Source organism: Crassostrea angulata, chromosome 9 (genome assembly GCF_025612915.1).
Source record: "Crassostrea angulata isolate pt1a10 chromosome 9, ASM2561291v2, whole genome shotgun sequence".
NCBI classification, from domain to species: Eukaryota; Metazoa; Mollusca; class Bivalvia; order Ostreida; family Ostreidae; genus Magallana; species Magallana angulata.
Window position 1 is genome coordinate 26,027,994 of NC_069119.1, and position 17,017 is coordinate 26,045,010.

A 17,017-nucleotide genomic window follows, 5' to 3' on the forward strand; every position below is an offset into this window, starting at 1 on the left:
TCTATTGAATGATTAACTTAATGAGAACTTATATGTTATATCTTCAACAGGAATGCTCACAAATTGGCTGAGAATGTCAAATTTTATATTTAAATTTAATATGCTCACATTTCTTCATTTACATTTAAGGCTCAGTTCCACAGTTATATCAAAGAGGCAGAATTTACGATTCCTTACGATGTGAACAAACCGTAGGTCATGATTTTGTTTATATATTGAGTTTCCAATGGTTTATACAAAACGTGAACAAACCTTAGGTCATGAATTTGTTTATATATTGAGTTTCCAATGGTCTATACCAGGTTTTATACAAAACCATTCACGGTTATATCAAAGAGGCAGAATTTACAATTCTTTGCTATGTGAATAAACCTAAGGTCATGTTTTTGTTTACATATTGCGTTTCGAATAGAAGATGTAAAACAAAATTGAATGGTATCAAAACGATTAGTTTTATTTGTTATTTTTTATTATATACGAACGAAAATAATATTCATTTGAAAACTCTGTTTGTGATGTTTGATTTCAAGTAAAGAGAAAAGAAGTATTCATAACAATAAAGTATTCCAAACTGTTTGTACGGAAGCCCTGGGAGGACATCGACTTACTTCTTAATTGTAATGAGCCCAGGAAGGACATTTTGACTTACTTCCTAATCAGTATTAATTTTTATTTATTTGTTACTTTTTAGGTACAGTAGACGAAATTTTAAATTTAAACATATTTTATTTAATAAATTCAATAGGACTGGACAACAGGCATAGCCTATGTATACCCTCTTCTTGTATAATAGGTCATGTTACATAAATTTTTAGAATTATATAGGACACTATACTTATATAACTGTAATCATGTATTTAAATAATAACATATTACGTATATTATTTGTGAATTACAGAGCTATAATAACATATGAGGATATACATTATAATACAGTAATACAGTAGACGAATTATGAAGTTAGAATTAAGCTGCATTTACCAATAACAGTCCGGCTGTTATTGTCAAATTTTATCTTTATTGTATACATCATGTAAAATTTGTTCCAAGAGTTTTACAGGTTGATAGGGGAACAAAAAATAAAAGTGTTAGTTGCTTGCAACCTCTTTTTTAATTCCATTCAAATTATTCTATTGCTGCATGGTGTTAAACGTTTTATGCATGGAAAAAGTACGTTCGACCAAAGAATAGAGGCGTGGTGTGGAGTTCTTAAGAAGCTTGGGATTCAATGGTGGATTAATTTATTTGAAGATATCGTGGATACTGAGATGTTCGACTTAGACAATCCAGTTGTGAAAGAGTGCCTGCAATTTACGTCATGGACGTCTTGCAAACTGATTTGGAGAGAATAGCGAATCACAGGAATTATCATGGTCAAGACATCATCTACACATTCTAAAGTTTAACCTCAAGAGTACATCTCAGATGATAAAAAAAGATAATAATCTAAAAAATAAAAAATGAAATGAAGTAATTAAAATATCAGGAAATTATATTAAAAATAAAAATAATTGTACTACACTTTGATGACGAATAGCAAAAGCTGTATTCAATTCGGAGCAAACAAATCAAATGAAATTGAGCTGTTTCATGCACAGGGGCATCGTATCCGCTCTACACTCTATGCCATATATATAATATATATATGGCATAGAGTGTAGAGCGGATACGATGCCCCTGTGTTTCATGCCAAAAATTATACATCTTGTCATAGCTCTCATAATGGCGCAAATTTGAATTAACCAAGCGATATATCTTGATTTATTCATTGTTCTGTGATATTTATGAAAAAATTGTAATCAGATTCCTCTTCCTGAAAATAATAAAGAACTAATACAGTAATTGTCAAAATAAATTAAATGGATGTTATATCAAATTTATTTAAAGTCAATCAGGACTCAAGCTATACTTCTTGTTTCTTGCTTGTACTTATTACTTACTTGTTGTTTTTTAATACTTACTAGTTATTTATTAATTCTTAATACTTACTATCTATTACTTAATACTTGCTTGTTAATTGTTAAATTTTATTTCTTAATTGTTATTACTTATTATTTATTGGTTATTTATTAATTCTTAATACTTATTTGTTTTACTTGTTATTTTCTAGTTATTTCTAATTTCATTTTAATTTTTCATCTCTACGACAATCAGCTCCAATATCATGATTAGAAATCCAAATATTTAACTAAGACTTGCTTTGCCATTTTACTATTAACTGATATAAGCATGTGTTTCAACTTGAACCTAGATACTCCTGGTATAGAAGGTCTTTATACCTAAACGTGTGATGACAGTCCAAGTTAATAAGTATTTCAATTTAATTGAATGGCTGTCTGAAAAGTTATAGATATTGGCATATGTATTTTGTATCTTAGAATAAAAATGTTTAAGTAATAATGCATGTATTATTTTGGTTTTTTATGTTTAGAATCAATTTTCAAATACATCTCATTTGGATAAAAAAAAAAGCATCTTTCCTGTACGAGCCAACTAGTAAATGTAAGCATAGTAAAAGTATATATTTTTTGAAAGTACAGCCCATTACAGTTTTACCCAAAATTATGCCTGGAACAATTTTTTACTGGAGGTTGGCCTGGAGTCAAATATATTTTTTAGTTAATTTACTATGCAAATTTGATATTTTTAAAATTTTCAAAAGTGAGGGTAACTTATAATCTTAAACGGTTTTCTGGATCTTCAACCTTCTAGATACATGCATGCAAAGTTTAAAAATAACGCTTAAAAAATATTCATGTATGATAACCCCTTTTCTTGGGTATAAAATGTTCTGGGTTTTTTTTTATCTTTTGACTTTCTAATATTTTTTATCCTTGTTTAAGAACTTTTCAAAATATTCAAATGAATAACTGTTAGTCAGTGTAAATTATTATTCAAGATTTTGTAAAATAAATGCATATACAAGTAAAAAGAATTATCCTAATACATCATGAGCAGTTTTTTTTTTTTACATATCAGCTGATTTATAAGCTAGATAAGATCCTGAATGTAGAGCAGTTACTGCTTTTTTACCCTCAGAAAGTCAGCAAATTCAGATTTTTAACAATTTGAAAGAATAATATTAAGATGAATTTGAATTTAACAAAGTGTCCCAGAAAGAAGCCATCTATATATATATAAACAAGTCAATACCAAAGACAATACTAGACTGTATTCACATATGTACGGCAATACCAATCCCGAGGTTAAAGTTTAATAAAAAAAATTTGAATTTTACCCATTTAAATCTATGTACGCGTAGAGAATATTTTTCTGCCCTCAAAATGAGCAAAAATGAAGACCGGACCGGTGTAGTATAAAAAATATTTCAGTTCTCATACAAAATTTTACTGTATTTATTCTAAAATAAAGGTAAAGTTTGTTGGCACATGACAGTGACAGAATTACGGATTGAAATATCAAAACCATATATGTCCCCCTATAAAATTACTTCGATCTCGGGTGCATTTATAAAAAAAAATTCTTTATATCAATAAAAAGTAATCTTCTTTGCTGGAACTAGTGTTGGTATCAGTGTCCATGTTGAGCGGTACACCAACGCCACGTGTTATTCATTGCTCGAAATTCAAATTTTTTTTATCAAATAATAGTTACATGTTTGTCATAAAAAAATAAGTCATAACAATTAAGAAATAAGTCAATATGTCCTTCCAGGGCTCATTACAATTAAGAAGTAAGTCAATGTCCTCCCAGGGCTTCCGTATGTTTGTGATTTTTGATTTCAAGCAAAGAGAAAAGAAGTATTCATAACAATAAAGTATTCCAAGCTGTTTGTGATGTTTGATTTCAAGCAGAGAGAAAAGAAGTATTCATAACAATAAAGTATTCCAAGCTGTTTGTGATGTTTGATTTCAAGTAAAGAGAAAAGAAGTATGCATAACAATGAAGTAGTCTAAACTGATTGTGGCGTTTGATTTCAGGCAAAGAGAAGAGAAGTATGCATAACAATGAAGTATTCTACACTGTTTGTGATATTTGATTTTAAGATTGACATACTGTGTTTGTGAAGTTAAATTCGTATACTCCTTTTTAAAACAGAAAACTCATATAAATGCAACTGATACAACATATGTGTAGTAGCTTCATATTCAACACATAAAATGATATCCATATTTTAAAGAAGATTGGGGAACAAGATAGTGCAAATGCCCATTTGGTTTAATTTTGTCGTAAAAACCAATTTCAAATATCAAATTTTTGTTTCAACCAAATATACTAGATGATGTTATATTACAAGTTAACAAAAGCACAATTTCAAACTACATTCAGTTTTGAATACTACTATTGATAATTTAACAAACGATAAGAAAAAAATAAATTCTAAAGTTTTGGTTGTATCGAACCCACAACCTAAAAACCCTAGCTCTATAACTTTGCCTAATGTCAGGTGCTCTAACCACTGAGCCATTTCAATTACAACATACTTGATTGTTAATTGCTAAATGCAACTTCAACTACGAATTGACGGACTTGTAGTATTTCTATAAAACGTTCAATCGTTCGGATACAAAATAACATTTTTAAAGTATAGTAGGTAATCTCTCCACGTTTTTGTTGATTGAAATCGGTTTGATTTCCTTTAAATCTTATATAGACTATGACAAAAATATGGATTCCAGACACACTCTATAAAAGAAAAGGCATTGAAGTTCTAAAAATTACACTATTTGGGGGTTTTGACACGCATACGCCAGTTTAAATCAACCTATTCTAAATATTTAACATATTAAAGGTTATAAATCGATGTTATGGTAAATATACATTGTTTTCAATAATTTAGAAAGAAATTATGAGATCCGTTCATATTTTATTTTTATAGTATCTTATCTATCCCCATATAGGCAGTTTACACGCCTTATTCGCCCATTTTCGTTCTATGGTCGATACAACGACCTTGTCAGCAAAATACAATCTTCCATGTGCATGCAGACTGACCTTTTCTATACTTATTGTTAGATCATAATTAATCACCCAACTACCTGGGCATTTGTACATTTTCCGTTTTTCGCGATTACGACAAACAGCACACGGCTGGGGTCACCGGCCAGCACAGGATGTTCTTTTCTCCAGTGCACCTGATCCTACCTCTAATTTTTTAGGGGTTCATGTTTGCTCTGCTCTTGTTTCGTATTTTTCCTTTGGACTTTTGATTTTGGGCACTGTTCGTTATCACCACATGTCATGTAAAAAAGCAATATACAATAGAAGTCAATTGATTTTGAAAAAAAAATCCCAATATTTTAGATTTACATATCGAGTGCTTTTTATATGTTTATATACAGCAGCTCTTCACCAAACAGAGATAAATATGGTCTAAAAATGGCTATATTAAGCCTCATATTGTATTGAAATTCGAAGGACTTTTCATGTTACTGCTGACATTGCGCACACCCACTTGATTATTATAAAAGTTATTTACTTTGTAGCAGTTTATTGCTTGTTTACGGAGATAATGTCCTTTTCTATTAGCACTCTCTGGCGAATAAAATCATTCTTAATAAGGCAACATACCGTTCTTTTAATCTAATTAAATAGAGTCTCTGTAGAAAAGAATACCAAATTTGGTAAATTTCTCAGAAGAAACGTAAGCTAAGTATTCATATGGGTTTTTTGCATTTTTGCATGACATCACAATAATTGAATAAGAACAGTTAATTAACAGTACCTGTTTAGAATATTTATGTTTTCTGCAGTATTCTTCTTAGTCACACAGGTGGTGCGAACAGGTCAAATCTATTGGTGCTTAAACTAGAGAAAAACACTGGTATTAACAGTCCCTATTTTTTGGTAAATATCCACATATTTTATTTTTTAATATTGGTATTTTTCTAATTTCTATCATGTTTTTTCTTTTAAAGAACATCAGTACAGTATGAAAATGACTACGGCCATCGATTCGTTATAATAGATCACAAATAAATAAATAGTTATTATTTTTTTTAATTTTGGTGGTGAAGTCAGAAAGATATTTATAAAAGACGTTCATATTCTGCACTAGTTTTTAAAAAGAAGGCTTACAGAAAGTTTGAGGGCAAGGACAATGGCGCCATCCTTATAGCAAACTGCAGAATACCGGTAAACTTTTCAATGGTCTGTCAGATATCAGGTTTGAATCTAGGTCATGTGACCACTTTCATACAGTACCGATCAGACCCAACCTAACAGAAAGTAAACCCCAACTAAACCCTGGGTTTACTTGCTGGGTTTACTCTGGGTTTACTAGAGTGGACCCAGAGTAAACCCAGAGTAAACCCCAAGTAAACCCAGAGTGGACACAGAGAGTAAACCCCGATCAGAAGTATACCCTGAAAGCAGACGCTATATGTGTATTCGGAATATACAAGAGGCAGGAATCACAGGCAGTAGGATGATAAGATAAAACACAAGTCTGCTTCACACTTCAGTGCACATAGTTGACTCTAAAAGCAATTCTCGAGTAAACCCAAAGTAAACCCTGAGTGGACCCAAATTTTCAAAAAGTAAACCCAAAGTAAACCAAGAGTGTAAACCCGGGGTTTAGTTGGGGTTTACTCTGGTGTTAGGTTGGGTCTGATCGGTACTGTAGTTACACAAAGAAAACCTCTAGAACAATCTCTTCTATTTTTTTTAATCTGTTCAAATTCCTACAAAAATGAATAATTAACTAGTCAACACTGGGGTTTAGCGCATAGGTTTCTTTTCGGAATATGTAGGAAAATATTTCATGAATGCAATTCAAAACACTTTTTAAGAACTGTAAATACTTAAACAGAGGCAAATTCTAGATCTGCTCCTATCCAAAATTTTAACGACTGCGTGTTCCTCCATTTCCAATTCAACACAGATAAGTATTAGTGTTTGTTCTGTGGTTATTTAATTAATACAAACTAAAGCAATCGTGTTGGATAAATGGAGAAGAAATTCCAATGAAAAAGCCAAATAAGTCTAAATGGGTATTATGAATACACCTTACTTTATTGTTGTCAACACCATAAAACATTATAATCATTAAACATGTTATAAAGTTCTGGACCTACAGTCTCTCAAAATTGTTAGTAATTGATAAACTAATGAAATTCTAAAAGGCATGTCAATAAATTTACAGATGTCATTTTTATGAATTTTTTTTTCAGCAGTAATAAGGAATACAAGATCTGACGATGCTTATTCGTTTTTAGTTGTAGCTTTTGAATGTATAATATAAAATGGTCAGAAACGAATTCTGTTTAAATATGTTAATGATGGTGTTCCGATGGCGTCACTTCGACCTTCGCACTTTCGCCTTTAGGTCGAGGTGCGAGAGTGCGAAGTTGCGAAGGCGAAAGTGCGAGAGTGCGACGGCGAAGGAGCGAAAGTGCGAAGATGCGACGGCGAAGCGCAAAGATGCGAAGGCGAAAGTTATAAGTTGCGAAGGCGAAGAAGCGATACTACAAAAGTGCGAAAGTCGAAGTGGCCCAATCTGAACACCATAAAGAAGCGATAGTAGTATCGCTCCTTTGCCATCGCACCTTTGCACTTTCGCCATCGCATCTTCGCGCTTCGCCGTCGCATCTTCGCACTTTCGCTCCTTCACCGTTGCACTTTCGCCTTCGCAACTTCGCACTCTCGCATCTTCGACCTAAAGGCGAAGGTCGAAGTGGCCGCATCGGACACCATAGTTAATGATGTATTTTTATAAAGAGATATATCTACATCTACCAAGTACGAATCCCTCTATATCTTACGGAGATTGATTGCTGATAATAGCTTGATAGAAACTGACAGGATTTATAAAAGTAGCAATCATCGGAGAAAAATACATAACCACATTCATATCCTGCATTAATACTAAAGAACGCATTGTATTGTTACAGTAGTGATTTATGTTAATTATTATGTATACCCGGAATTGAAAATGTTTAAGCTGAATGTGTTTCAAGACGAGTTTTAGATTACAGTGAATCTCTAAAGCATGTATATTTTTACGTGCATGTACATGTATGTTACCATCATTATGGATTGATTTTGAGCATTTTGCCTCTGGGTTAAATTAACAATAATGAAAATTCCTTTCTTTCTTTTTTGATCCACATACAGCAAAGAATAAAAGTTTTCACTTAGTGTGTTTTATTTTTGTTTTCAATTATTCACCCTTTAGACTACTTGAAAATAATTTAAAAAAAACAAATAAGTTGTCGTTAGACAAAGTAGAAAGCTCTATTTAAGCTAAACCTGTAGCATATTGAAATACACAAAGTCGGTCCCTCTGCTTATTTCTTCTTTACTGGCTATTCTTGACTTGTATTACATCACCAGGATCATTATTCTTAATGATATTGATGCAATCATAGGCGACTAAAGAATATGTTAACTAACAAACGTTGCTATGACACAGAGTCTTTAACCACTCAACATTATATTGATTAAATGACTGTTTATAATGATGAAGTAATTTTCAATTGCAAACATTATTAAAACACTTTTTTCCATTACCTTCTGTGTTATTTTCGTTTTCAATATATAGCAATATCATGATTTTACTCTTTCCATAGATATTTATACAGTGCATTTTCTTAAATCATTTGATACTTATAAATACCCCAGTGTTCAAACAATGGTCAGTCAATATTATTAAAGAATCGAAAACATTCTCCTTTGAAACGGCGTCTCTAGCTTGTCAGGTTTCAATAGACGGCTAAAAATAAGAAGTCTACGAGGGTTTTTGCATTAACAAGAAATAGTATTTGGATGATTACGTTGAAAAATTGTGCAAAGTATTCAGAACTTCAAAATACAGAAAAGATGTCAACATTAACCTTATAAATCTCCGTTAGAAATCTGTTTTCGTTTCTGTTAATTTTTCACGAGTGAAAAATGATCTCAATGCCAATGAAAACATTTTTGAAATGAAGACATCTTCGATTTCAATTCAACTTATTCACAGTTATGTATAATTGTTTAGAAAAAAAAGTACTGCAGAAAAACCATGGGACAGACTTTAGTAGAAACTGAAAGCAAATTTGCATTTAAAAAAAAAAGATATCCGCAAATGATTTAATTTGTTTATTTCATATAAAACATATAATAAAATCACTATATGAACTCTATCTCGATGCTTAAACTGTTTTCTATTTTCATATTAGATGGATTTGTTGTGCATATTGTTCAGTTTTCTGATGATTTGCTTTTGCGTCTAGTCTATCAATCAAAGGATATTGTATGGATAGCACAAACTTCAAAAAATGCCCATAAAACGATATATGTATTTTTTTTTACTAGTATGCTAATGTAAACCTAATATCTTATAGCGCATATTTCGATTGAAATTATAAAATTAATACATAATCGACATTGACTATCTAATATTCATAATACTTTTATATTTCGATATTACACTCAAAAAGCAGGTTGGTTTTTTTTTCAACTTCGGGATCAATTTATCATTTGGTCCTCAAGTCTTCTTTGATAGTAGAGATTAACTAGTTACTTTAAAAGCAAATTACGTTTATGGCTAGAAGTTAAATTACCAAAAACCATTTTAACAAGAACTGGACAGTTATGTCAAACAGCAATGTGACGTAGGCCAGTCTATTTCATTGCTGGCCAATTAATGTCTTGGCTCTTTGAAATTAAAATGATTTATCTGGCCTTTGAGCTAAGTCTTCGCAATCAGTGCATATTTTGCTTAAAATAGCGTCATTTTTAGCCGGGCTCTGCTGAAAGCAGAGTCCTGGCTATAGGCAGGCAAATCGCCAATGTTACTATAAATAGCACAAGTAAACAAAAAACCAAACAGCGTCAAGGTAAAGCTTCCGCTATACCAAATAGTTACACAAACAGCCACGTTTTGTCAAAAGTGTTGGCGTTTGCTTCTTTTTTCTTTAAATTTCGAATGAATTGTCTATCTTTTTTAGTTTTCTTATTAATAACGTGTTTTTAAAACATTACTATGCATTTTGTACACATACAATGCGCATGGATTTCCATGAACTACTTTGCAGCGCGATGAAGAAATGGGGATTGAATATATAATGCTTGTTGCAAAATTCAAGGCAGCAACTGGTGAACTTTTTAACTTCTACTAGACAGACATATTTTTTGTTTAAAGCCGCTTACAAAATTTGGTCGCTCTCTGACGCTTTGCCGACATTAAAAGCATGAGAGAGAGAGAGAGAGAGAGAGAGAGAGAGAGAGAGAGAGAGAGAGAGAGAGAGAGAGATTTTCAGTCTTTACTACACAATATACATAAAGACACACCAAAAAAGCCCGGCTTTCAGTACTTCAGTACTTTGATTTATCCTGTCTTGACACACGAAATAAATAGATCCGTCCTCCTAAAACTCCAAGGTCTTGTTAAAATGGTTTTACGGAGGCCTGATGGTCAATAAATAACCCATTTTATCTGCCTTTACCTTTTTAAGATGACATTTTTGGCCATTAACTACTATTAATTAAAGAAAAAATTGCAAATTTTAGCTATGATATCTGATAAACAATTGTCTTTATTTTAATGCAGAATAACCTAAAAATGGCCACGACTTTCCAGCTCTCGTAACTCTGTTTGCTTACTGAAATGATAACAAAGACGAGAAACAGTAAAAAAAAATCATATATAGTAATAACTATCAACTATCAAAAAGGAAGAAAAATCTCAACAAAATGTCGTTCAATATGTGGGTTATCTAAAATAAAAAACAAGAAATGTTTCAGCTTACCAGCAGGAATGACCAATAGAAAAAAATGCATTTGTAAAATCTGTCGCATTTATTTAGGATAGCAATTCTATGTCTATGATAATCATTTTTTTTTGTTTCTGATTTAGAGTAGATGTCTCATAACTTCCAACAGCCCACGTTTTTCAGGAAAGACGCCAGCCATAGTCTGACACTTCAAAAAACCAAATAGTCTGACTTTTGAGGTAGACATTAATTAATAAGTTTAATTGTATTTTGAAGTTAGTGACATTTTCTGAATAATGTTAAGTTATACAATGTATGTGTAACGTTAATATTGCGCATTTTTCATATCATATTTTACTCTATTTCATGTTAAAAGTTTATGTACATGTTATTACTTACACTTGTACATCTAGCGTATTGTATATTATATATTGGCAGGCTATTGTGTGTAAAACATTGCTTTTTCCGAAATTCTTGTGATGTATGTTCAAAAACTTGTTATGTATGAGTAAAATCTTGTGATGTATGTTCAAAATCTTGTAATGTATGTTTTAAATCTTGTAATGTATGTTCTAAATCTTGTTATGTATGAGAAAAATCTTGTGATGTATGTTCAAAATCGTGTAATGTATGTTGAAAATCTTGTGATGTATGTTCAAAAGCTTGTAATGTATATTTAGTATTTTGTGATGTGTATTCAGTATCTTGTGATGTAGTTTTCAAAATTATGCGATGTACATTAAAATGTCTCGTGATATGATCAATATCTTGTAATGTATATTATATATTTTGTTATATGTATTTAATAATCTAGTGATGTATGTTCAGTATCTTGTGTTTTCCTTACTACAGAGGTTCAAATCTAGTTAATGGTCGAACTCGTCCATAAGAGTACTATACCGTATTATCCGAATTGCAAATATTGGACATATATCAAGATTACAGAACACTACTAGATTTCAAATATAAATCACAAAATTTCAGAACATACATTAAAAGATTAGGTAATATACAAAACATTTGGATTATAAATCACAAGATACTGAACCTACAAAATTATTGAATACATAACACAAGATATAGAATTTACATAACAAAATTATCAAAAATACATCACATGAGATATAAATTACTAGATAATTTTGAACGCTATATAGCAGGCTATGAGTGTGTTGTTACGGTTACATGACTGAATATAAAAAGCTCCAGATCAGTAGCTCGGGCAATTGATTTTAATTAACATTTACATTATATTAAGCAGTAATTAGACAAGTGCATTTAAGAAAATATTTCAAATAATTAATTTCAGGGGTGGTCGCAATCGCAACTTCTCGGGCCTTTCCGGCAGGCTCGGAAAAACACCTCGAATGTATTACCTAGGCGTCCATGACAACCCCTTTTTATGAAAATTGATATAAATACAACACATTTTACGATCTGTTGAGATGTAAGCTAGACTTCATTAAAGCAAATAACATACCCAAAAATATAACACATAAGCGATTTATAAGGCTGTCTAGCCGATACTTATTTTAATGGGAAGCGACTCCATTTTGTATTAAATTCTAACATCCGGTAATGTTAATACATTCGAGGTGTTTTTCCGAGCCTGCCGGAAAGACCCGGGAAGTTGCGATTGGGGTAGTCGTACAACCTTAATTGCATAAATGGGATACTCAAAAGATGATGAAAAGAAAAGAAAACTCGTCTTTCTTGATACTGCTTATCCAAAACTTCTTTGTATAAATCCTTTAAATTTTTAAAGTTTAGGTTTATTGTAGATTTCTTGTTTTTACGCAATTAAGTCCGTTTAATTTAATTCTGCAATTCCGCCGTTTTGTATTAAAATACTAATATATTAAGCAGATACATCAACTTTATATCATAATTTCATATACTTCACAACTGTTAGCAAAACAACATTTCGCTAGGGTAACGGCACGTAATTTTACGCGATTATTTAATCCTTCCTGAGAAAGGGAATGTAGATAAAGAAACTACATTATCTCAGATGAATTACTAATCACGACGTACATTTACAATTGTGCAAGCATTTGCAATACTAACTTTAGGCAGACGGTTTCAATAATGATTTGATTGCATGGAATTTATCCCATCTTCAATCACAGCGGGTTATACAGATAATTTTAGTGGCAGTGGATAGTTTTCTGATACAATTCACTGCAGCCACGGGATGTGTATCTTCGTAACTCTGTAACTAAAATTTCCTCTGTTCCCATTCAGCACACATACCTTTAACTTACTTCTATTAAGGCCAATCGCCAATTTCTAAAGTAAATTACAATTCTGAACGTGTTTCATTTCCTACATAATTATTGGTTTTTCGTGTTATTTAAAAACCTCCCGTCTGTGACTTATATACATGTACGTCTATAGCCGCAAGTGTGCCACTTTACCTCTGATTCACAAGTACTTTACACATTGTAAATCAATTTCAACACGAGAATTCACAATAATAATCATTAAAAATCATTTCATGAATTTAAGCAACACTCATACGTCTTCAAGTACAGCAACTCTCAATTTTACAAAAATATTGACGTATACTTTATTCGAAACTGTCCCTTGCCACTTAACAGGAAACTGCCATGTCATAATTATCAAGAGTTTAAAATTGTTTTACGGGTGCTGTATCAAAAGTTCTTAAATTTGACTCTTACAAAGAAATAATTCTATAGATATTAAAAATATGCTTCGATCGGTTTTTCAAACAACCACTGCTTTTGAATAAAAGAATACTCCGTGTAACCTATGTGTGTTTTGAGAATAAGAGAGCACTAGAGATTCGAAGAATGATTTCCGGATAAACACATTAGGGTGCAATTTAAACGAAATATATGGAATTTCAACATACTTAATGTATTGGGAAGTAGAGTAATTATTTGCCAAGGGAAAGAACTTTCCTCTTTTATATATATATATATATATATATATATATATATATATATATATATATATATATATATATATATATATATATATATTGAAACACAATAAAATTCACAGTGGTCGGCGAGTTAGCTTTATATATACCATAATATAGCTTCTGAAGATTTTAAAATGAAAGCGCTTAAGCTATATTGAACGTTTTTCGTGTTTTCTTATTTTACTTTTTATCTCTCTCTCTCTCTTTCTCTCTCTCTCTCTCTCTCTCTCTCTCTCTCTCTCTCTCTATATATATATATATATATATACACATCCCTCTTCATATATATTTATATATCATGCTTAAACCTTGATTTTTGACAGAACTGAATTAAAGTTCTCAACTCGACATTACATTTAACTCACTTAGAGGATCCTTCATGCTATTCATATCGAAAGTATCCGACGCCTTATATTAGCATTTGATGTTTGTAAAGTTTATCGAACCTCGGACCCTTTGTGATGAAAGCGTCGTCCTTTGTTGTTGGCTGAACAATACGATTCAATACTGTATTTACTCCGTTTTAAAATGTATTTCAGATAAAGTGCAGGCAGGCTCATTCAAACTTCAAATAGCATGCACATATACTATAAAACAAAACATCTTGCTTACATCAATGAAATCTTTTTTAACCAACATACAGCGAATTTAGCAAATGATTCAAATGTATTTCGAAATTTGTTTTTGTTCATTTGATAAACAAGTACTTGTTTATCAGATGAACAAAAACAAATTTCTTGTTTAAACCATAAAAAAAACATTTGAAATAAAAGCTCGATTAGTCCCTCTGTCATTAGATTTGATTTCTCTTGGACCGGACTTAAAGTGGCTCAATTTACTTTATAAGAGTTTTTCAAATCAACACATAACATTTGGCTTAATTATGAATTGATAGATTACATGCCAGATAAGAAATACATACTAGCAAGTCAAAAAAGCAAAATAAGCATGTAGTTTTGAATAAACATTTAATATTTCTAAAAATTCAATTAAGTAAATGCGAACAAAAGCATCTGGCGGATTCGAACTCATAATCTGCAGTTCACAAAACCAGTTCTTAAACCACTCAGCTATGACAATATTTTAGAAAATCGATCGATATGAGCAATTTAGCAAAGCAGTTAAATCACCATCTTGTGAGGTTTTGTCTTAAAAAGGTGAAGGTGGATCAAAACACCTTGAAAACGCTTCTTAATTCAGCAAAATATTTCTTGATTATAATAGACAGAATGATGCAAAGAAGTATACAGGTCAAATTGGTGGAAAAAAATATGCAAATTTGCTTGCGTAAAAGAGATGAATCATAAGTTTAAGCAGAAGATTTCATCGACCCTCCCATACTTTCTTGTACTAGAAACACCAATTATTAGTTAGTATATAATAAGTTAAACGAATGTTTCATACAAGTTGTGAATTTATGACACCTTTTCTGCTGCAAGATTTCTTGTCTTTTCAGGTTGTGAGTCGCAAGTCATTTCGCTGAAGTAAAAGGCTTCAAACTGGCTTTCACATTGTCTAATTTTTTACGCCGTTTATATGCTCTTTCATCATATTCCAAGACGCCTCAAAGTATGGATGCGGTTTACCAGTAGCCGTAATTGATTTGATTGTAATGTTATACATGTATGGTGAATTTAACAATGGGAAAATCGTGAGCATCTGTTGATTTGCGTGTTTTAGTATACAATACCACGCAGTATTATAGCCCTTGGGCTCTCTCATTTTAAGCACCGATGTCCCATTTTACCATTAAAGAATTCTGTCAGCTTTTTGTTTTCTTTTTCTTGATTATTTACTGACATTCCCTACTACTTTTATTGTGTTTATTATCTATTTATCTATGTTTACTTAAAAAATTATTTTAAAAAATATATATATTGTAATTCTTTGTTTTTAGACTAAATATAAGAGGAGTAGCTATGTACGGCCATAACCTTTTAAGGCTTTACAAAAGGATTTTTTCTTCTGCGTATAAAGAGCTATGTAGAAAAGTTCGGAAAATGCTCAAAAATCAAAACTAAACTATTCGGGTTTTTTTTTGTTTTATTAAAAGATTGTTTGCCCTTAAATGCCATTTTTAAAAGATTTAAGCAGATTTTATGACTAAATTGATGACCATCCTGGCTCTTAACAAAAAATTATTATTTGTGATTTCACAATTTCCAGTTTTTGAGTGCTGTGAAATCATAAGAAATCGTGTTTGTTCAATTTTCGTGGTATTCGTGGGTAGCCCTCTCTCCAACCCAACGAATTATTAACATCCTCTTCGAAAACAAATTTTAAATGAAGTAATTTTTCTTACTGAATCTGAAAAGCGACGTATCCAAGAAATAACATCCCAACAAATAAGCAAAAAACCCCAAATCCACGAAATTGCCCCCCCCCCCCCCCAAAAAAAAATTAGATGATTCTACAGTATGTGAAGTTTCGTTTGAAAATCTACATTGCAATGTAAACATATCGAATTTTGAATTCATATTTCTTTTATTATTGTACAAACATTCTCAGTTAAAAAGGTCGTTTTTAGAAAATCAAATTAAATTTTGAAAAAAAAACAACAAACAAACAAAAGAGGTACAATAAAAACGATTTGAAATATTGGCATCATCACATTTGTGAACATTCCGTATTACATTGCTTATCCTCGGAGTGACGTGTCACGCTTTCATTGGTTTCAGCATGACACGTCACTATCAAATACATCTTTGTCCGTCTGGTGAGGAAAATTATATTTATTTAAAATAATTAATCAGGAGCATAAAAAATGTTTAGGTTGTTAATATCATAAAAATTTATTCAATTGTGTTTTTATTATTCATGAAATGTTTGTATCTTGTTAATAAGTTACATATCGGGTTAGATTCGGACCGTGGCATTACATACAGTAATTTAAGAGAGCAAAGGCCTCATTATACATTGGAACACAATAACACGTCAACTTGATAAATATGTCATCAACAACCTGATTGATTTTCCCCTAAAAATAGTTTAAACTAGATGATAATCTATTGTTTTAAAAAGAAATATGGGGTTGATTTTTTTTTCATTCCTTGTTGAAAAAAAAAATCATTTATTAAAACTTATCAAAATGAAATTAGTAAGAGCATTTAAATAAAAACTGGCTGGGCAGACTGCGACAATATGGATTGATTAAAGTGCTTTGTCCTACAGCACACACCATCAAGTGACTGCATCCTTTGGATTTCTGGCCACTGGTAAAAATTCGTGTGTTCTTAACAAGGCAGTATTTCGAAGCTATTTTCGTCTATTAAGTTTGAATGCACTACCATCTTTTTATTACAGACAACGATTGGCGAGTATTGATAAAAATGTTCCCACTTGTACTTAAAAATTTTCGGTTCTTTCAAAGAAAAAACACTTCAATGTATATTTCGATCTGTTCTTCAAACAT